Below are 24,265 nucleotides of genomic sequence, written 5' to 3'. Positions count from 1 at the left end.
CCCACCACCCCTGCCCACTTGCGTCTGGCCTGCACTTGTGGGCACATCGGGTCTCCGGGACCCCTGAGGGGTGGCATTGGCGTTGTCGCCTGCCTCCTCCTGGGTGCCCGGGACACCGTGTCCCTCCTGGCGAGCCTGGCTGCATTGTGGTGTTGGGGCAGGGATCCTGGGTGTCTCCTGGGATGTGGCAGGAGTGGGGGTGGTGGTTGGCACGGTTGTACCTGACGCAGGTGCTGCAGGTGGTTGGACACCAGAGGGGCCAGGTCGGTCGGGGTCGTCCGCAGAGTGGTGAGAGTGGTCGCTGCTGGTGGGATCGGTCTCCTGCAGATCCGGGTCCTGTGAGTGTTCCCCCCCAGTGTTGGGGGGTGCAGCACGATGTTGACCTGTGTGTGAGAGAGAAAATGTTAATTTGGATCCATGCAACATCCATGTTTCATCCGTTACAAAGTTGGCACATTTCCTCTTGGAATTAGGATCTGTCTTGCATTCCACTCACAGTGCACTTGTGCATGTGTGTGTCCCTTGGGCACCAATTTGGCCCCTTTAACTATGTGTGGCACAGTCTTACTTGCTGCGTCAAGTGTGACTGCAGTCAGCAGTGGAGTGTGCATGTGTGGCGAGCCATGCATTTGCGCCTTCCTTGTAGCACTGTACATGTGCACATGGAGTGGATCCACACACTTATATGATGCAGGTGGCTGTCCTTGTGCTCGTGTACAGGTTGTGACATGGCCCTGCGTTTTGCCATGATGAAGAGGGGGGGTTCTGGCACTGGCCACCCTTGTCTACATGCACGCAGTCCACCTGCTGACGAGCAGACATTCCCACACACCAAAGGACTGATTTGCTCTCCCTGTGTCTCCCTCCTTCTCTGTCCCCCTCTCCCTCCCTCTCTGTCCCCCTCTCCCTCCCTCTGTGTGTCAGCCTCCTCCCTGTGTCCATCTTCCTGTGTCTCCCTCCCTCTCTGTCCCCCTCTCCCTCCCTCTCTGTCCCCCTCTCCCTCCCTCTGTGTGTCAGCCTCCTCCCTCTGTCCGTCTCCCTCCCTCTCAGTCCCCCTCTCCCTCCCTCTGTGTCCCCCTCTCCCTCCCTCCGTGTGTCACCCTCTGTCACCTTGGCCCAGCTTCCTGGGCACACACTGTTAGCAGATCTTTGAGTGGCCCTTGGCCTGTTGATGTGAGTTTGTTTCTGATCTCCAGGCACCCATTTTGTCTACTGTGTGTCTGTGCGCTGCTGCTGTGGTGGTGTGTGCTGCCACTCTTTCACACTGTTGGCTGTTCATTAGCTGCTGGCATGTGCAAAACAGTGCCTTCACCCCCATGTGTTGATGCAAGGCGTCCGCCATTTGCTGGCAAGTCATTCCTGTGTTGGGACACAGTGTTTGTCTGGCTGTGACCTAGGCCATATGGGCAGAGGGCATTGTTGTCTGCTTTGGAGTCGCACTATGTGATTCTTGGTGCCCAGCCTCCCGCCATCCGGGTTACCGTGTCATGTGTTGTTGTCTTCTGTGGCCTGTGACTTGACATTGTCCAGCTGGGTGCATGGGGCATGGTGGCAGCAGTGGCATGTGCCTGCTCATGGAGTGTGGTTGAGTAATGCGATGGCTTGTGGTGGTTGCGTGCCTGTTATTAATTTTGGTTGTGGTTGCAGTTCCCCCCATGTGAGGTGCGTTGTTTGTGTACTCACCCGGGTCTCGGAGTCCTTCTACTCCTTCAACTGCCTCCACCGGCAGTATGGCCATCACCCTCTCCTCCCAGGGATGGTACTGTACGGCTCTGCGGGAGGGCCCTCCTCCGGTGGCGTTGGCCTGGTCGTGTTCCTCCTGTCTCTTGGCTCTGACCCTCCTCCGCAGATCGTACCACCTGTTCTGGCAATCCTGCTTGGTCCTCCTGGTGTCCGCAACAGCATTCACAGCATCGACGATGGTCTGCCACATGGCTGTTTTGGCTGCCTGGCTGGTGCTTCTGACCAATGTTCCAAAGATCTGTGGCTCGACTCTGAGGATTTGATCAACAAGGACCTCCAACTCTCGGTGACTGAACTTTGGATTCTTGGTAGTGGGCATGGTGAGGGGTGTGGGTGGGGATGGTGTGGGTGTGGGGGGGGTGTGGATGTTGGGGGGGGTGTGGATGGTTGTGTGTGTGTGTGAATGTGATGAGAGGGTGTTTGTGAGGGTGGTCGTGTGAAGGTGTGCAAGTGTAAGATGTGGTGTAGCTTGTAGTCTGGTTCTGTGGTGTCTGGCAGCAGTGGGTCTGTTGCAAAGGCTCATGGTTTGTGTGTGTGGGCCCTTTTCATTGGTCCATGGGTGGGTGTGGCAGTGTTTGAATTTTGGGTGGGTGTGTTATAAGGAGTGGTGGTGTATTGGGCCTCTGTTTGTTTTTGACAGTTGCAGGTCAGTGATTGTGTTATTTTAGTGGTTGTTGGCCATGTTTAGTGGCTGTGTGCCTTTCGAATGGTGTATTCTTGTGTTGTTTTGTTTTGTCCTTGTTGTGTACGTGCGTTTTGAGCGTGTGTACGGTGTGTACATGGGCCATTTGGTTGTACGATTATGTCCTTGTGTGTGGCTTTGTACGACTCGTACATGCGGTTGTGATGTTGGGGCATGGGGTGCGCTCCGTACTTAGGAGGTTGTGTTGGGGGTGCGCCAGGAACGTACTGGGGTGGGGGTACGACTGGAACGTACTGGGGTGTACATGGACGGTGGTACGACACGTACAGGGGTGGGGGGGTGTACATGGACGGTGGTACGACACGTACTGGGGTGGGGGTACGACTGGAACGTACTGGGGTGTACATGGACGGTGGTACGACACGTACAGGGGTGGGGGGGGTGTACATGGACGGTGGTACGACACGTACTGGGGTGGGGGGGTGTACATTGACGGTGGTACGACACGTACTGGGGTGGGGGGGTATACATTGACGGTGATACGACACGTACTGGGGTGGGGGTACAACTGGAACGTACTGGGGTGTACATGGACGGTGGTACGACACGTACTGGGGTGGGGGGGTGTACATTGACGGTGGTACGACACGTACTGGGGTGGGGGTACGACTGGAACGTACTGGGGTGTACATGGACGGTGGTACGACACGTACAGGGGTGGGGGGGTGTACATGGACGGTGGTACGACACGTACTGGGGTGGGGGGGTGTACATTGACGGTGGTACGACACGTACTGGGGTGGGGGTACGACTGGAACGTACTGGGGTGTACATTGACGGTGGTACGACACGTACTGGGGTGGGGGGGTGTACATTGACGGTGGTACGACACGTACTGGGGTGGGGGTACGACTGGAACGTACTGGGGTGTACATGGACGGTGGTACGACACGTACTGGGGTGGGGGGTGTACATTGACGGTGGTACGACACGTACTGGGGTGGGGGTACGACTGGAACGTACTGGGGTGTACATGGACGGTGGGACGACACGTACAGGGGTGGGGGGGTGTACATGGACGGTGGTACGACACGTACTGGGGTGGGGGGGTGTACATTGACGGTGGTACGACACGTACTGGGGTGGGGGTACGACTGGAACGTACTGGGGTGTACATTGACGGTGGTACGACACGTACTGGGGTGGGGGGGTGTACATTGACGGTGGTACGACACGTACTGGGGTGGGGGTACGACTGGAACGTACTGGGGTGTACATGGACGGTGGTACGACACGTACTGGGGTGGGGGGGTGTACATTGACGGTGGTACGACACGTACTGGGGTGGGGGTACGACTGGAACGTACTGGGGTGTACATGGACGGTGGGACGACACGTACAGGGGTGGGGGGGTGTACATGGACGGTGGTACGACATGTACTGGGGGGGGTGTACATTGACGGTGGTACGACACGTACTGGGGTGGGGGTACGACTGGAACGTACTGGGGTGTACATTGACGGTGGTACGACACGTACTGGGGTGGGGGGGTGTACATTGACGGTGGTACGATACGTACTGGGGTGGGGGTACGACTGGAACGTACTGGGGTGTACATGGACGGTGGTACGACACGTACAGGGGTGGGGGGGTGTACATGGACGGTGGTACGACACGTACTGGGGTGGGGGGGTGTACATTGACGGTGGTACGACACGTACTGGGGTGGGGGTACGACTGGAACGTACTGGGGTGTACATGGACGGTGGTACGACACGTACTGGGGTGGGGGGGTGTACATTGACGGTGGTACGACACGTACTGGGGTGGAGGTACGACTGGAACGTACTGGGGTGTACATGGACGGTGGTACGACACGTACAGGGGTGGGGGGGTGTACATGGACGGTGGTACGACACGTACTGGGGTGGGGGGGTGTACATTGACGGTGGTACGACACGTACTGGGGTGGGGGTACGACTGGAACGTACTGGGGTGTACATGGACGGTGGTACGACACGTACTGGGGTGGGGGGGTGTACATTGACGGTGGTACGACACGTACTGGGGTGGGGGTACGACTGGAACGTACTGGGGTGTACATGGACGGTGGTACGACACGTACAGGGGTGGGGGGGTGTACATGGACGGTGGTACGACACGTACTGGGGTGGGGGGGTGTACATTGACGGTGGTACGACACGTACTGGGGTGGGGGTACGACTGGAACGTACTGGGGGGTGGGTAGACGGGGCTATGACACGTACTGGGGTGGGGGTGTGGCTCGCACGTACTGGGGTGTAGGTACACGGGGGGTACGACACGTACTGGGGTGGGGGTACGACTGGAACGTACTGGGGTGTGGGTAGACGGGGCTATGACACGTACTGGGGTGGGGGTGTGGCTCGCACGTACTGGGGTGTAGGTACACGGGGGGTACGACACGTACTGGGGTGGGGGTACGACTGGAACGTACTGGGGTGTAGGTAGACGGGGCTATGACACGTACTGGGGTGGGGGTTCGACTGGAACGTACTGGGGTGTACCTAGACGGGTGGGGGTATACATATACGGGGGGTACGTGTCGGACATACGGGGGCTGGGGGGAGTGTTGGGCGCGTATGCGGGCACATGTCTCCATGGTTGCTGTAGGAGTTCGGTGCGGACGGTGGTTTTTCCATACGGTTGTAACCTCGGACGCACGGGATGGATCGTGATTCCTCGGTCGGACTTGGTTTTTCACGTTTGTAAGGTAAATCGTCCGAGGACGTGTCGGACACATTTTCCGACCCGAGGACGTGTGGGGAATGATTCCCAGTGCGGTTCGTATGGACTTTTTACCATGCGAATCGTGATTGCCAGTTCGTACGGCACTTGTACGATTCGTACGGTCAAAAGACCCGATACGAGTCGCACGGGGGAATTTTTTACCGGATCGTGATCGGCACCCAAATGTGACCTGCTAAGTTCCTGCGTGATGCGGTAGAAGTCCAATGTGCTACTATATACCACTAATGTACCAATGTCTAATTAAGGTATTCTGTGACTCTATGTACGCTAGCAGACGAATGTGACACCGATGTATGCAATGCCAATGTACGTTGTTTTTTTTTGTTTGAATTTCTTAATAAAAATATTTACAAAAAAAAACAAAATATCGTTTTTTATTTAAGTTACAAAAATAATGTAAAATAAAGTAAATAATACATATAATTAAAATAAACATAGTTAAAAATATTTAAAAATGTTTAAAAATTATAAGTAATATATATGTAATATATGTAATTTAAAAATAAATTTAACATATACATGTAATACAATACATACTAATAATTTTTAATATTTATTTTAAAAACGTATACATATCATATAAATTATAAATACATCTATACACATAAAACAATAATATAAATACAAATTAAATAAATATATATAACAATTTAAAATAATTAAAATTATTTTTTATCTTTTTAAAATGAATTACATACTACATTAACTAAAATATTATAAAAAATATTAGATCGCAAAGTTAATAAAATGACAATTCCAACTCCAAACAGTGCAACAGTAGTGAAAATGATGGATAGCGTACGGGTGAAAATTACTATTCCCACTCCAGTGAGTGCAACAGTAGGGAAAGTGTTGGATAGCGTAGTGGTTAAAATTACTATTCCCACTCCAGGGAGTGCAACAGTAGGGAAATTGTTGGATAGTGTAGGGGTAAAAATGACTATTCCCCCTCAAGTGAGTGCAACAGTAGAGAAAGTGTTGGATAGCGTAGTGGTTAAAATTACTATTCCCACTCCAGTGAGTGCAACAGTAGGGAAAGTGTGGGATAGCATAGGGGTTAAAATTACTATTCCCACTGTAGGGAGTGCTACAGTAGGGAAAGTGCTGGATAGCGTAGGGGTAAACACTACTATTCCCTCTCCAGTGAGTGCAACTGTAGGGAAAGTGTTGGATAGCATAGGGGTAAAAACTACTATTCCCACTCCAGGGAGTGCAACAGTAGGGAAAGTGTTGGATAGCGTAGGGGTAAAAATTACTGTCCCCACACCAGTGAGTGCAACAGAAGGGAAAATGATCGATAGCATAGGGGTAAAAATCCCACTCCAGTGAGTGTAACAGTAGGAAAAGTGTTGGATAGCGTAGGGGTAAAAATTACTATTCCCACTCCAGTGAGTGCAACAGTAGGGAAAGTGTTGGATAGCGTAGGGGTTAAAATTAATATTTCAACTCCAGTGAGTGTAACAGTGTGGAAAATGTAGGATAGCGTAGGGGTAAAATTAACATACTTATTAATTAAATAATTTCCGTAAAATAAATGACATATTAATAATTAATTAACTAAAAAATTAAATTAATATATAATTAAATAACATTAAATTACTTCCCACCCTATTCCCCCATAAACACACAACCCACTACACATAAAAAAGTGCACAATTAATGTAATGATCAATGAATCAATTAATACTAATTAATTACCATTTAATAATAAATTAACAATAACAATAAATAATAATAAATTAATTATAATCAATATAAATATAAAGTAATCAATTAATACAGATTAATTACAATTAATAATTAATTACCACTAAATTAATTATCAATAATAAATATAAAACTATTAATTAATTATAATCAAATTACTTCCCACCCTATTCCTGTATAAACCCACAACACGCTACACATAGAAATTACCATAATGAATTTAATTATCAATTAATCAATTAATAAAAATTAATTGCCAATTAATAATTATTTAACAATAAATTAATTAACAATAACATTAACTAAAAATACATTAACTATAATTAATATAATGATAAATTAATCAATTAATAAAATTAATTACCAATTAATAGTTAATTATCAGTAAATTAATAATCAATAAAATAAATAAAAATGTATTAATTAATTATTTAATGATAAATTATCTCCCACCCTTTCCCCTAAAAACCCACAACCCGCTCTATACTCGAACGCAAAATTTACTTTAAAAAGATTACTAATTTCTAAACATTTAATTCATATATTTAAAAATAATTAAAATACATTACAAAAAATGTTAAACATACATATCAATTACATACTAAAATACATAACACTAATATAAATATCGATATTATTAACAACGATATTTTTGCTAATGATATTACTTACATAGCTATTAAAAAAAACTATGGGGCTCATTAGGATGGAGGGCGCAAAACCACCCAGACTGCCATGGAAGTGGAAAAAAAACACCTGCCGGCACCGTGGGAAAACCGGCGGCCAAATTAGGATCAACCGCCCAAAAACACCGACCGCGGCTGAACGGGGCCAAGAAAAACCACCTGTATCAGGCGGAGATGGCCAAAATCAGTTCGCGGAAAAACACCAACCCGTCGCAAGTATAGCGGAGACACCACACCGGAAATTAGGATATCCCTGACGGTCCCGCGGTTTGTACCGCTGTCTCCAACTGCCGCGGTCACACAATGGGATGAATGGGAGAGCCAGCGGAAGAGCTGAAGCACAACCACCGCGACGGACGATCCATAACAAATATGGCGGACGAAGCAAAAAACCCACAAGAAGGCCAAAAAGTGCACATGGAGAACTAGCCATGCCCCCAAATATACAAAACACACCACAATGACACAACCACATGGCAAAAAGAAAAATACAAATCCCAGGAAAACACACCTGACAGCAACACCCCAATTGGACACACCCACATAGCTGAGTATAAAACCAGCCCCTTCCCTGACCACAATCGTTTGCAATACACCATGAGAGAAGGGACACATTCCCCAGCTGACAGGAGAGGCAAAGGACACAACAGCACTAGCCACACCACACACAGCACCACCACCACCTCCACACCTGCACAAATAAACCCCCTACACAACACACACCATACACTTCACAACCACACCCACCACTCACACTCCTGCACCCACAACCACTTTGCACACCACACACCATGGCCACACAGAAAATGCCCAAATTCACTGAGAGTGAGTTGACAGTCATGTTAGATGAGATAGTCAGAGTGGAACCACAGCTTTTTGGTACTCTGGTCCAGCAGACACCATTAGCCACAAGGACACAAATGTGGGCAAAGATAGTCCAAAGGGTTAATGCAGTAGGGACCACCCCAAGATCAAAAAAGGAGATCATGAAGCGGTGGCATGATCTGAAGAGGGTGGTCAAGGAGAGGAGGAGCAAGAACTGTGAGCTGGCTCAGAGGACTGGCAGTGGCCCTCCTATTCCACAAAAACCATTCACATCATGGGAGGAGAAGGTGCTTGCCATACTGCATCCAGAGAGTCTCACAGGAGTAGCCGGGTGGAGTGGAGGCTGGTAAGTACAAACAAATGTCTACCACCACTTTGCTATGTACAGTCCCGCACAACTACAAAGCTACACCACCTAGGACAAATTCTATCCATCTGCACCACACACTCACAAAAACATGTCTCACAGATCCAACATTCATCCACTCCCATTCACCCCAAACGTAGCTACCAACATTACCATGGGGGCATGTGTACAGGCAGACAGCACTACAAATCCAACCATGCCCCCTTGTCCCACACCATCAGCAAGATGGAACCCTCCACCCACCCCACCCAGAAGCATGTGTCAGCCATTACATCACCCTCATCAAACTAACAGGTAGGTAGCCATCTTCCCTGGGAAGGTGTCTGGGGGTGGGAGGCCTGAACCACTACTCCCACCATGCCCCCTGTCCCACAGCCTAGCAAGCTGGATCCCTCTCCCCACCCCACCCAGAAGCATGTGTCAGCCATTACACAACACACATCAAACTAACAGGTAGGTAGCCATCTTCCCTGGGAAGGTGTCTGGGGGTGGGAGGCCTGCACCACTACTCCCTCCATGCCCCCTGTCCCACAGCCTAGCAAGCTGGATCCCTCCCCCCACCCCACCCAGAAGCATGTGTCAGCCATTACACAACACACATCAAATTTACAGGTAGGTATCCATCTTCCCTGGGAGGGTGTCTGGGGGTGGGAGGCCTGCACTACTACTCCCAACATTCCCTCTGTCCCACACCTGAGCAGGATGGAGCACTCCCCCACCCAGAAGCAGTTGGAAGCCATTGCAGTACACCAAACAAACTAACAGGTAGGTAGCCATCTTAACAATGAGGGTGTTTGGGGGTAGGAGGCCTGCATTACCACTCCTACCATGCCCCCTACCCCCACCTCAGCAGGATGGAGCCCTCCCCAATGCCACCCAGAAGCAGTTGGAAGCCATTGCAGTACACCAAACAAACTTACAGGTAGGTAGACATATGATTCTGGACCAGGACCTCACTGAGCAGGAGGTAAGCCGCCACCACGCACACACAAATGTGTGACATAACATACCCAAATGTGGGCACATTACAGGTAAGTAGCCAGGACGTGCACCCACCCATTCGTCACAAATTAAATAGTGCCACATGACAACACCAGCCCTCTCACTGCACAAAGAGGCACACCTACCCCATTGCCAAGCACAGTGTGCACACAGGTAAGCTAAGGAAACTGTCACAGCTACCAAAGTGTGACACACCAATACACAAGTAGAAGACAGTCATGGCACAAGCATGCACAGCACCTATTTACATGTGCATCGCCATGGGGCAAGTGCAACAAGGACCATTCGAAAAATATGAAAGCATGTGTGGTGGTACAAATAAAGATATGCACATGACAGGACAAAGGTATGCAGGAGATGACAATTGCCAGTCCATGGCCAGATGTGACGTCTGCCAGGTCAGACAAATAAACAATGAGTTCTCAATTAAGCACATGTTGTGCCAGGCCCTAGATGGCAACAAGTCCTTGTAATCCTCAATTGTGCACGGGTCGCATGGTATGCCTTGACAACTCACACCATGGACAAGTATGGTATGCCTTGACAACTCACACCATGGACAAGTAATGCCTGTACCACTGCATCATGCCAGGAAGCACAGTAGTGCACATAGTAAACAATGTGATGATCAGTCAATTGTGCAGTGTACAAAATGTGAATGACACACAGCTAACACAAAGCTTGCCGGGTGCACTACAATGACCATTTTCCATCTGACCCACAGGTGACCAAGAACTCACTGCAGAGGACAACACCAGCAACCTGCAGAGCCAGTCCACCCCTCCCCCCAGTAAGGGTGGGCAGAATTTGCAAAATTGACTCTCGTGAAATTGCACAAAATCTCCGCGAGCATGCGGAACTTTCACGAAGATGCGGAGATTGCTTTTCCCGCCCGTTTGCGACGTGTATTTGCGTGCTCGCGGGGAAATATATCTCCATCTTGCCCATGCAGTCGCTAATGGGTGCGGCCATCTTGCTCGCGATGCTTATTTCCTGTTCGCGATCGCAATGACGTGTTCGCGATTGCAAACTCTCGCGGGATAGCGCGACCGGCTACCAACAATCCAACATCTTGTGGCGCGCGCGAACAGATAGGAAAACTCATTGGCGAACGCAGGGACCTGGTAAGTCGCAACCGCGCGCACGAGAATGCATTTTTAAAGCGCGAACAAGAAAAATACTTCCGTTTCGCGGCAGATTGCGAAAGTTTTGACAATTTTGCACTATCGGCGGAACGCGAAAATGACAAAATATCTCAAATTCCGCGAGCGGAACGAAATTTACCGCCCAGGCCTACCCCCCGGTACATGGACTCTCAGATGTTGACTCCCAGTATTCCATGGACGATGAGCTCGAAGCCGGCCCATCCGTTGTGCCAGGGAGAAACAGGTCCCAGGACCCCATCATCCCCCCCACCACATCTGTGCCAACAACAACTTCACAGCAGACCCCTGCTGTCACGGCCTGTGCGGCCATCGCCACCACCACCAGTGCTGCCTGCAACACCCTTCCTGTCCCAGAGGATGACCAGCACACACCACCGACGGAGGAGGGCAGGGAGAGGATGCGGGTGCCCACAGTGGTGAGACAACAGGTCTGTGGCAGCAGGGCAGGTGGGAGGGGCAGGGTCACCCATGGACACCAGGAGGCTGGGACCCAATCACCTGAGTCCTGGGCACATACGAACAGGCCCAGGGACGAACGGGCCAGTCGGACGAACTGTTGCACGAGCTCATCCTGCTGATGAGGTCCATCGACACTCGCATGGGACAAATCATGGACCTCTTGGGCCAGCAAGTGGCGGTACTGAGGGACAGGCATGCGCCACAGACAACACCTTCACCTCCCTCTGGTGGGCCGCAGGATGACAGTTCACCATCCTCCCCTGGGCCCACAGAGAGGGGTGATTCCTCAGACCCCACTGGCCCTGCAGCATGTCCCCCAGCTGCCAAACGACAAAGGGGACATCCCAAGAAGACCCTGGGAGTATCTGGAGGCAAAGCACCTGCCACACGCCAGTCACGGAGCCAGTCATGATGGTAACCCTCTCCACCACTGCATTGACTTTTTGGACTGTCCTTCCCCACACTGCCTTGTGAATGGCATCTGTCTGTTGGACTGGGTCACCACATCAATGTGGTGACTACTCGATTATCTCATCTACCACAACTGTCAACTCACTGCTCCACCCCACCCCCAATGGAAATGTGCACCCCCCTCGCATCTCACCATTGCAAATAAAATATCCTTACACACATGTTGTCGTGTCTGCTCCGTCTTTATTGCAGGATATACAGTCTACAACATGATCACAATGTACCAGGAGCGTGGGCTTTATGTAGGCAAGGAGAAGTCAAGGAGAAGTCGAAGGCACCTAGGGAAACAAAACAGAACTACTTTCACTGGTCTGGGTGTGGCATCACAGACATCACACAACTCCTACCATCAGGATAACCCAACATGTCACAAGTGTCAACATACATGTCCTGTAGATGTTCCCAAATGACCTGTTCCAGAAACATTGCCAAACACCGCTGAGTCTACAACTGGCCGCTGCTACAATTCTCACATGCCCCTTCACGACAACAGCAATATCAGCAGACAATGGGTATGTTGCACATTGTCACCCACCTTCAAGTGAAGTAGCGAGTGATGAGCTGTTCACGCAGGTCAACACCTTCCACCTCTCCACTGTCCTCATCACTGGACACAGCTTGGTTTGCAGGCTGGGGCCTTGGGTCCTCACCATCATCCAGGAGCAGGGGAATCTCCTTGCGGATGCCTAGGTTGAGGAGAATGCAGCATGCCACTACAATCTGACACACCTTCCTGGGCGAGTATGCCAGTGCACCTCTGGTCTTGTCCAGGCAGCGGACACGTGACTTGAGCAGACCAAAAGTACGCTCCACCACACGACGTGTTCTCCCATGGGCCTCATTGTAGCGGACTTCAGCCGGGCTCCTGGGATTCCGCAGTGGGCTCAGCAACCAGGGACGGTTGGAATATGCAGAGTCACCTAGGTATGACAAACACAAATAGACATTGCAATGTCACAGAGGCTGAGGGCAGCAGGTCACACACCCAGCACGCCACATGACTAGGCATACTCACCCACAATCCATGCACACTAGGGAAGCAGATTAGCCATCAGCTGGAGCAAAATGCTGGTTTGCAGGATGTAGGAGTCATGGGCTGAGCCTGGGAATTTGACACACACATGGGAGATGGTCATATCTACCAAGCACACCACCTGCACATTGATGGAGTGGTAATGCTTGCGATTGCGGTAAATGTGCTCACTTGCCTGTGGTGGCGCAAGCCCGACATGGGTGCAATAAATGGCACCAACAACATTGGGGATGTGTCCAAAGGGATAGAAGTCTCCATTCACAGCTGGCAATTCAGCGCCCCTGGGGAAATGGATGTATCTGTCCTTGTATAGCATTGTGGCGGCAAGTACATCACGCAGCACCATGCTGAACATCGGTTGTGACATCCCACCAGCACTGGCCACTGTCTCTTGGAATGATCCAGTGGCAAAAAAATGCAGGGCTGCCATCACCTTATAAGTAGGGGTGAAAACTGTTGGATATGTCCGGTGAGGCTGCAGGTGGGGCTCCAACAGATCACAAAGGGTTTTCAGGGTGGCTCTGTCCAGGCGGCATTTCCTTATGATCGCAACATCCTCCATGTCCTCCAGCACCGTCAAGTGACAAATCAAATTTTGCCTCCTATTGGAGATGATAGTGAACACATGTCAATGCAACACATCATGAGATGTGCAAAGCACATTACGTTCTGATTGACACAACGACAACAATGACTGACATCAATCTTGACTAACAGACCAGCTCACATGTAGGGACACCTTCATGTACACAAAGGCCACACCTGTCAACTTACACAAGACAAGTACCTCAAACACCACCTTGGTCAATATGAATGCACATGGGGATACGGCCACATTTCAAATGGGCACGCCTGAGAGTATAGCATCCAGCATATGTGTAACTAATCGAACCCACTGTCTCATACCTAGCTGCTGTACCTGTCACACCTCAATGTATCATTACAACCTATCATACATCCACCACACAATGACCACAGTCGGCGCTGGAATGGCGAATGTGTGCATGAGCAGACATGAGAGGCAATGCAACATAGTTCATCATTCATTGAGATGAGCATCGCTGTGATTGTCACTGCACCTCAACACATTGACATGTGTGCACATTGTAGAGTCCAGAACAACACTGTCCTGCCTACACCAACATCAAATCCATAAGTGACATGTGAGTGGGTACAGGCCAATCTACAAAACACACACACAAATATGGCATGTGTAGCCATCAGTGGAGTAAATGGAACATTGGCATCATGTGCACGATGATGTTCCATTGACCACGTTGGCACTGTGCCCAGTTGATGTTTGACACATGGCCATTGCAATTGTATGGCACCCAAATCGCGGTAGCTACTGCCTGGCCCCGGCGGTGTGTCACCAGCACCCCCATTCACAGAAGTGCGGTAGTCATAGGCATGGAGACATGGGGAAATGGCAGTTGGCATGCTCCGCCGCATGAATGGCAGAACCTCGTGTCGATGCATGGCACCCAAATCGCGGTAGCTACCGCCTGGCCCCAGCGGTGTGTCACCAGCTCCCCCATTCACACAAGTGCGGTAGTCATAGGCATGGAGATATGGGGAGATGGTGGTTGGAATGCTCCGCCACCCATATCGCGGTAGCTACTGCCTGGCCCCGGCGGTGTGTGTCACCAGCACCCCCATTCCCACAAGTGCGGTCCTGATAGGCATGAGACATGTGGAAATGGTGGTTGGCATGCTCTGCTGCTAAAATCGTGGTAGCGCACACCGGGCCCCTGCGGTGTGTCACCGCCATGGAACTTGCCCTAGAGCCAATACGAAGCTCGATAGCGGTGGCATGATGCAATTTTGAAGATCGCAGTAGGCATGCTCCGCCACAGCAGAGGCGGACATTGGCTGCATTTGAAAGTTGCACCATCGCGGTAGCGCACCCCGGGCCCCAGCGTTGTGTCACCGCCATGGAGCATGCCCTTACAGCCAATGGGAGCCATGATTGCGGTGACATGATGTAATTTTGAAGAACGCGGTAGGCATGCTCCGCCACTGCGGATGCGGTCATTGGATGCATTTGAAAGAGGCAGACCTGAACCACCAATTGCTGCAGCTTGGCACCTTTGAAACAACCCCAGGGGGCTATATATCTGTGGGAGTGAGCCTCACATTTCCACTGCTCCCAGAGCCTGCTGCCAGAGACCCCTCACCTGCTGCTGCCTCCAGGGACTTCTGCCTGAGACCCTTCACCTGCTGCTGCCTCCAGGGACTGCTGCCTGAGACCCCTCACCTGCTGCTGCCTCCAGGGACTGCTGCATGAGACCCCTCACCACCCAATTCCGCTGCTGTTATCTCATGTCCACAGTGATGGCAAGGACAGAGAAGATCCGTGCCAGTCCCTTCCCGAGCGAGGAGCTGGAGGTCCTGGTGGACGAGGTGCTCACACAGTACCCAAGGCTATATGGTGCCCAAAATGTGCTAAGTGTTCGACAGTGGTGGGTAGGGCAGGGGGGCCACACATGTAGTTGGACTGATGCAGTATGTGCCTGGGAGTGTGGGGTAGTGTCATGCATTGCCTGACATGCTGTCTCCAGTGGGAGGGTGTGTGTACCCAATGCAACTGCTTTCCCTCCATGCACATGTATGTATAAGTGACCTGTGTTGTCAGCCATACAGTGACACAGAAGGTTGTTCATGCTGTAGTCAGGACAGTGATTGCTTGGCTGGATGGCTGTGTGTGCCCCTGTAGTCCATCTCAGTGTGAGCCCAGCTGGCTTGCACAGTCCCCGCCTACAAAGACAAGGACACCTCACTTAACTTACAGAGTATGACATCAGTCTTTTAACATTGCACTACAGCTATGGGCCATCTCAGCACTGTATTTTGCACACAACTGCCCTTGTGAATGGCATTTTGTATTTGTGAGATCATGTCCTTCAATGTGACCACCATGACACATTCATCTATTCACAGGACAGGGACATTCATGGCAGCGCAGTCTTGGACACAGTGAGTCCACCCCCAAATACAAGTTGACATGTGATGTATGTGTTTCTCAAGCCAACAATGGACTGGAGATGTGGGTGGGCTACATGGGTGTTTCAGTGATGGCATCCTGCATGTGCATGAGATGTGCAGGGACTGTGTTCCCCCTCACACCTGCATGCCTTAACATCAGCTTTTCCCATGCAGGTGTCCCATGTGAGCTGTACTATAGTCTCTGATTGACATATCGTTGGATATGTGATGATTTTGTATCTTGCTGCTATACTGATAGATGGCGGTACATGACACTGTGTCATTGATCATTTCCCCCTCTTGTATCCCATGCCTGCAGCTCAAGGTACACCAGTGTAAGGCCGTGTGGAGGGCCATTGCAGCGAAGGTGCGAGCTCTGGATGTTTCAACCGACGGCGCACCCACTGCCACAAGAGATGGGACGTCATCAGCCAGCTGGCAAAGAATGTGGCGGAGATGACCTTGGGGCTGCTTCCTCGCACTGGGTGTTTGGCACGGTGCAGCATGACACCACTAATGGGGCGCATCTTGGCAGTGACACAGCCTGAGCTCGATGCAGGTTTGAAGGAGCATCAGCAGCAAGCCAGGGGTGAGCATTTGGGGAGTCTGACTTTGGCTGGGAGTGGTTGCATGTGTACAGAGCCTGTGCCAGTGCTGGCCTATGTGATGTTGGTAGTGTGATGCTGTGGCATGTAAGTGGCTGCTGGCCTGGTTGCCGGTGGCATGGATTTGCCCTAACTGTACTTACAAAGGTGATTTGGATGCTATACCTTCACATTACATTCTGAGTTGTGCTCTTCAGGTTTCTTCTGCATTGGGGTAGTCTTGGGAATCCCATGGGAGGGAACATCAGTGTGCCCGATCTGACTGTGCGTACATCAATGCGTCCATTGCATGCACCCAGATTGGGGAGGCCTACACATCTGACAGCAATGTGCACCATTCTCTAGTCCCCAAGGTACAACATGGTGGGTGGCATGGGCTGCTGTCCATTGTGGACTGTCATGTTGTAGTCTGGGTCTGTGTTGTCCCCTCCTGTTCCATCCAGATCTGCCATTGGAAACAAGTATTGTGCCCCCATCATGTCCCTAGGTGATCTCAGAGCTAGTTGTGTGTCTGCTTGAACAGAGCCACAAGCAGGGGGTTGCGCTGTGTGGTCATCACATGGCTCACTCATGTCTGAATTTCCAGTTTCCACGCACTGCTTGAGTCAATATAGTGAGTTGGCACGATGTGATTGCACAGGGTGGTGTGCAACATGTAGATTTGGTCTTCTTTTGTGATGCATTGCTTGCATATGTTTGTTCTGTTGCTGTCACTGACCTGACCCTACATCTCTCTCTCTCATTCAGCATCACCTGTGGTCACGGAGGGACAGGAGACGGACACCAGTGGGGGTGAAACTAGCACAACAGCTGCCCAGGAGCCCAATGACACAGATGTCACCAGCGCCTCAGAGGGAGACAGGAGTATGTAGAGGAATACCAGCCTGAGACGCAAAGCACCACATCATCCAATGCCAGCGGGGATGCATTCATGTTGGAGGGCACAGGGAACGGGGACTCTGCATCGACTTCCACCACACAGCGGCCTGTGCCCACCCTCCCAGCCACTTCCTCTGGTGCGGCCCGTGTCCGCCTCAGTAAGAGGGGAAGAGTGTCCTTCACCCCTGGCACCACTGCCCCTGCCCCCCCTGATGCCATCAGTGCTGAGTCTATGGACCTTTTTGTGCCAGCTGTGTGTAAGCCAGACAGCTCTCCTCAATGCCTTCATTGACCACGACAAGACATTGGCCCAGGGTGTTCCTTTCATGGAGGGCATACATTCAGACGTGGGTGGGCTGCACCGGAGTCCAGGCTTTGTCATCAACAGTGACGTCTGCCCTGCATCAGGCACATACTCACAGTCCAGCTCCGGTCCCTTTTTTCACCCCCCTGGCACTGCCCACGTCTGATGATAGTGACCACGGTCCACATACATCAAAGTCACGATACAGCACACGAAGCACACAGCAGCAGCAACCCAAGTGGTCCCGGGCGCAGACACCATCCCCCCAAAGCCACCCCAGTGTGCAGGGAGAAAAGCCCGTCAGGCAACACCAGTGGGCAAAAAGCAAAGCAGCAGACCTCAGGCACACATGCCTCAGTGGCATCCCCATCCAAGGACTCTTCTGCCCCTAAAGCATCGCACAAAGAGAAGCATACACTGTCTGTGCCCACCAAGGAGGTGGTGCATGCCAAGGGTACACCTAGGAAGGGCTCCAAGGCAGAATCACCAACCACCTCGACTCCCATTCCAAGCTCAGTGAAACAGGGGCCGGAGGGCACTGTAGGGGTAATACCTAGTAAACAGGGGAAGGGGGGGTAGAGGTGAAGCCAAGCAAAGCGTTCTGCTGGGTCCAGCACATCACCAGAGGGGCTGGCCAGCGCCTGCACCTGGGGCAGCTGTGGTGGTGAGTGCGCCTGTTCTGCCCACACCACTTCCCATTGATCCGCAGTCAGTCAAGCCATTTAGGATCCCCAAGAAGTGGAAGTGCACCCCTACACAATCTTCCAGTCCCACTGTGTCTCCCGTCTGTGTGACTCCACATCCACGTGCCACTACACCACCTGGTCCAAGCAGCCCTCCGGCTTGCCAAGCCACTGATAGCTCTACCTCAGCTGTTCCGCTCTCTCCCCGGTCAAGTGCCCCGACAGTCCCCGAGACACACCCAGCTCCCAGTCCACCTGACAGCCAAGTCTGAGTGGGAGTCACCCTCACATACCTGTCTCTCACACAGGTGGGCCTGTACTGCACATTGTTGCCCCTGACTATGTTGCTGACCATGGGAATGTACAGTCGCACACATTCCCTGTGCAGCTTCTCATGGGCACCCTGAACTGGCCACTGGCCTTGTTGCTCTTTGTTGTGTGTCCCCTACCTGTGCAGCTTCACATGGACATACTCTGCACCCTGAACTGGCCACTGGCCTTGTTGCTCTCTGCTGTGTGCCCCCTGCCTGTGCAGCGTCTCATGGACATACTCTGCACCCAGAACTGGCCACTGGCCTTGTTGCTCTTTGCGGTGTTGAACTATTCCCTGTGCAGCTTCTCATGGACATACTCTGCACCCTGAACTGGCCACTGGCCTTGTTGCTCTTTGCTGTGTGTCCCCTGCCTGTGCAGCTTCTCATGGTCATACTCTTCACCCTGAACTAGCCACTGGCCTTGTTGCTCTTTGCTGTGTTGAACTATTCCCTGTGCAGCTTCTCATGGACATACTCTGCACCCTGAACTGGCCACTGGCCTTGTTGCTCTTTGCTGTGTGTCCCCTGCCTGTGCAGCTTCTCATGGTCATACTCTTCACCCTGAACTAGCCACTGGCCTTGTTGCTCTTTGCTGTGTTGAACTATTCCCCGTGCAGCATCCCAAGGACATACATGCACCCTGAACTGGCCACTGGCCTCGTTGCTCTTTGCTGTGTGCCCCCTGTCTGTGCAGCTTCTCATGGACATACTATGCACCCTGAACTGGCCACTGGCCTTGTTGCTCTTTGCTGTGTTGAGCTATTCCCTGTGCAGCTTCTCATGGACATACTCTGCAACCTGAACTGGCCACTGGCCTTGTTGCTCTTTGCTGTGTTGAACTATTCCCTGTGCAGCTTCTCATGGACATACTCTGCACCCTGAACTGGCCACTGGCCTTGTTGCTCTTTGCTGTGTGCCCCCGGCCTGTGCAGCTTCTCATGGACATACTCTGCACCCTGAACTGCCCACTGGCCTTGTTGCTCTCTGCTGTGTTGAACTATTCCCTGTGCAGCTTCTCATGGACATACTCTGCACCCTGAACTGGCCACTGGCCTTGTTGCTCTTTGCTGTGTGCCCCCTGCCTGTGCAGCTTCTCATGGTCATACTCTGCACCCTGAACTAGCCACTGGCCTTGTTGCTCTTTGCTGTGTTGAACTATTCCCCGTGCAGCTTCCCATGGACATACAGGCACCCTGAACTGGCCACTGGCCTCGTTGCTCTTTGCTGTGTGCCCCCTGCCTGTGCAGCTTCTCATGGACATACTATGCACCCTGAACTGGCCACTGGCCTTGTTGCTCTTTGCTGTGTTGAGCTATTCCCTGTGCAGCTTCTCAGGACATACTCTGCAACCTGAACTGGCCACTGGCCTTGTTGCTCTTTGCTGTGTTGAACTATTCCCTGTGCAGCTTCTCATGGACATACTCTGCACCCTGAACTGGCCACTGGCCTTGTTGCTCTTTGCTGTGTGCCCCCAGCCTGTGCAGCTTCTCATGGACATACTCTGCACCCTGAACTGGCCACTGGCCTTGTTGCTCTCTGCTGTGTTGAACTATTCCCTGTGCAGCTTCTCATGGACATACTCTGCACCCTGAACTGGCCACTGGCCTTGTTGCTCTTTGCTGTCTTGAACTATTCCCTGTGCAGCTTCTCATGGACATACTCTGCACCCTGAATTGGCCACTGGCCTTGTTGCTCTTTGCTGTGTTGAGCTATTCCCTGCATAGCTTCTCATGGACATACTCTGCACCCTGAACTGGCCACTGGCCTCGTTGGTCTTTGCTGTGTGCCCCCTGCCTGTGCAGCTTCTCATGGACATACTCTGCACCCTGAACTGGCCACTGGCTTTGTTCCTCTTTGCTGTGTGCCCCCTGCCTGTGCAGCTTCTCGTGGACATATTCTACACCCTGAAATGGCCACTGGCCTTGTTTCTCTTTGCTGTGTTGAACTACACCCTGTGCAGCTTCTCATGGACATACTCTGCACCCTGAACTGGCCACTGGCCTTATTGCTCTTTGCTGTGTGCCCCCTGCCGGTGCAGCTTCTCATGGACATACTATGCACTCTGAACTGGCCACTGGCCTTGTTGCTCTTTGCTGTGTTGAACTATTCCTTGTGCAGCTTCTCATGGACATACTCTGCACCCTGTACTGGCCACTGGCCTTGCTGTTTTGCCCTTGCCTGTGCAGCTTCTCGTGGACTCACTTTGCACTTTGTTCTGCCCACTGGCCTTGTTGTTCACTGCTGTGTGCCCCCTGCCTGTGCAGCTTCTCATGGACTCACTCTGCACTTTGTCCTACCCACTGGCCTTGTCGGTCACTGCTGTGTGCCCCCTGCCTGTGCAGCTTCTCATGGACTCACTCTGCACTCAGTCCTGCCCACTGGCCTTGTCGTTCACTGCTGTGTGTCCCCTGCCTGTGCAGCTTCTCATGGACATGCTCTGCATCTTGTGCCTTGCTCTTCTCTTCTCATGGTACCTTTCTGTGCAATATGTGAATAAAGACAGTTGCTCCTGTTGTATTTTGTCAGTGTCCCTACTGAATAAAGTTCTTTTGCTGTGTGTAAATGGTTTACTGTGCCACATGGTCTGTGTGCCACTTCAACATAGTCAATTTTTGGGCTCACTTACTCTCTTTTTTTCAGGGGTGACAGGGTCTTCAGTTCTTCTTGACCCACATACTTGTGTGGGCAATGGTGTCAATTTACAATGGATAGCAGTAGTCATTTTCTTGACATGGGCATGGGCAGGGCACAAAGACCACAGGGCCACACACCCTCCCACCACACATTAGCACACCCCATGAAGGCACATGCCATGTGCCCCTCCTGTGCACCCCATGCACAACGACAAGCCAGGTCAATACACACTCTGCACCACACAATAAACAATCATGGAGACAGAGACTGCAGAAGTGGCTGCACAGGAACACACAACACACAGCACAGTAGCACAGGGCCATGGAAACACATACACCACCACAACACCACACTCAGGGAAACAAAAATGAGGACAAGCAACAAATGAACACATACAAGGAATTAACATCCAAATGGACACATAGCCTGCACAGTCACACATATATACCACAGACCCACACATATACACACCCCACATGCCAACAGCAATGGACCACAACAAATAGGGAAACCAAAGTGGACTGCACACAAATGGAAGGTCATGGAGACACACAACAAGCATGTGTACGTCACATCAGCACAAGGAACTGAGAACAACACCCTCACACCATCAAAGCACACATGACTGGCACAGTCAGTGAACTCAAACCACAGACAGCTCAGTGTAACAACACAGGGAAACAGCAAGGCAAACTATGTATAGGCACATGGATGAGAGGAAGGCCCTGAAGTCAAACTGTGAACAGCCATACATCCATACAACAACTTCACAGTAGTACACCAGCAGCACTACACACAGGGCCCATCTACACACCTCAGGACTGACAAACACCAGTAGGAATCTACACACATACCCCCTCACACCAGCAGCATACAACACCAGTGCCAAACACACTGAAGGCTGGCAATACTTGCCAGTCAATATACACACAAACAACCACACACCCTGGGGTCAGCCACACACAGGGATCACACCCACACACAGGGATGCCACCACAAATGTCGAAATAAATACAACAGACAAACACATAACCCAAAAGAAACACACACAGAGCCACAACAATAACAGACATGCCCTGTGCAGCTAAACTGGGGAAATGCAATGGTAGCACAGACACAACAGGCGTGCACAACCTCATCACTCAGGAACAATGCACAGACAACATACTACAACACACACACAAGAAGTGCACCATCACAGAACAACACAGCCACAGCAAACAAACAACAGATGCACAGGCAGAACAATCACATAGAAAACACAGCAGGACATCAGGGGATGCACACCAGGCAATCACAAGGCAACATACACACACAGCACTGCATGAACAACAAGCTGTGTGTGCACACCAAGCATACCAGCCACACACAGACATCAGTGACAGAACAGCAACCCACACAACACCATACAGCACAGCACAAAGACAACAGCACACCCAGGAAGTGAAGCAAAAACACAGCCAACACACATACATCCAACACAACACCCAACAGATGCACAAGTCTGGGTCAAAAAGGTGGAAACAACTTGACCAGAGGACTGGGCAGCACACACAGTTGAACTGCATAGGAGCAACCATGACTGACAAACAGCACCAGAACATCACACATGACCCATTGGGGAAATGCCCTGAGTCACACATTGACCCTGCCCAAAGAACTGCACCACAAAGCACAGTGTCACAAATGAAGTCGTGGGGAGGCACGCACACATATAAACCAAGGGGACAGCTGACACCAAAGTGAAGTGTACTGCATGTCAGTAGGGGACATGGCAGGAGTGTACCATACACAAAGAGAGGGAGTGCAGACCCACAATGGGTAGGCAGCTGAAGCACAGATTTGGGATGGAATAACAACATACACAACATGCCACACTGGAGGCAAGAAGGCACGATGAGACAGCAATGCATGAGAAAACACAATCACAATGGGAGTATGGAGCAGCAGGTCTGCACAGTCTCCACAAACAGCAACAAGACACATGGATGTGCAACAAAACACAACACTGACTTGCCAGTAACACTCTCTGCATACTCACAAGTGACAAAAACAACAAGTAGGAGTCAGTCAGAACTGCAAGGACATACCAACACACTGCACAGTGCACTGAACAATCAAAACAACAGGCACACAACTCCTGGGTGACACATGTGTGTAGTTGACAGTGCAGAGGCATGCACACATCAACACTCCCCACAAACTCACCCTCTTCACACTGCACACTACCTGGCCATCCAAGAGCACAAATGGAAAGTAAGCCATGGGACTAGGATGACTGGCCATCACAAGATGGCCACACACATACACCACTGGGCACACATAAAGGAAGAACACACATACATGATGACCCTGGCCAACCTGCCTGCAATACTGTGTGCAGAAACCCACTCTGTGCTGGCAGTGCCCCCCAACCTGACGTGTACAATATAGTCAACACTTGACACTGGCCCTGCCTTCTGCATTGTGCGCATGTATTTCCTTGTGTTCGCCGCTGCAGTGACGTGACCGGGACATTGCTGCATGGTGGCGGTAGCTGTGTGTCCAGGATGCAGAGTAGTGACTTTGTGGCAGGTGGGTGATGTGTTGGTGCCCTTGTGGATGTGTACCTGTCCCCCTAGGGTGTCTGATGTGGATTTGGACCCTGTGTCTGCACGTGTGTTGTGTGTTGTGTTTGTGTTGTTGCGTACCTGCGGCAGCGTCCGCGGCAGTCCATGAGTTCATGGTGATGTAGCAGGTACAGCACCGGAAAGACGTGTAGAGCTGGCTCCATGGCGGTCGTGACCGGGACTCTGGTTTCGCACTCCGCTGTCGAGCTTCTGCTGTCTCTGCTTGGGCGGTGTCTCCGCTGCTGTGCGTCTGCTTGTTTGAGGCATCTTAATTTTTGGAGCGGGGGGACGTCATTCCGCACGGCGGAGAGTCTACATTGGCTTCCACCACTGCGGTGGCGGGCGCACTTTGATGGCGGT

This window comes from Triturus cristatus, chromosome 2_1, assembly GCF_964204655.1.
Source record: "Triturus cristatus chromosome 2_1, aTriCri1.1, whole genome shotgun sequence".
In the NCBI taxonomy this organism is placed as follows: domain Eukaryota; kingdom Metazoa; phylum Chordata; class Amphibia; order Caudata; family Salamandridae; genus Triturus; species Triturus cristatus.
The sequence above is the reverse complement of the archived record's forward strand: the minus strand, read 5'-3'. Positions refer to the sequence as shown.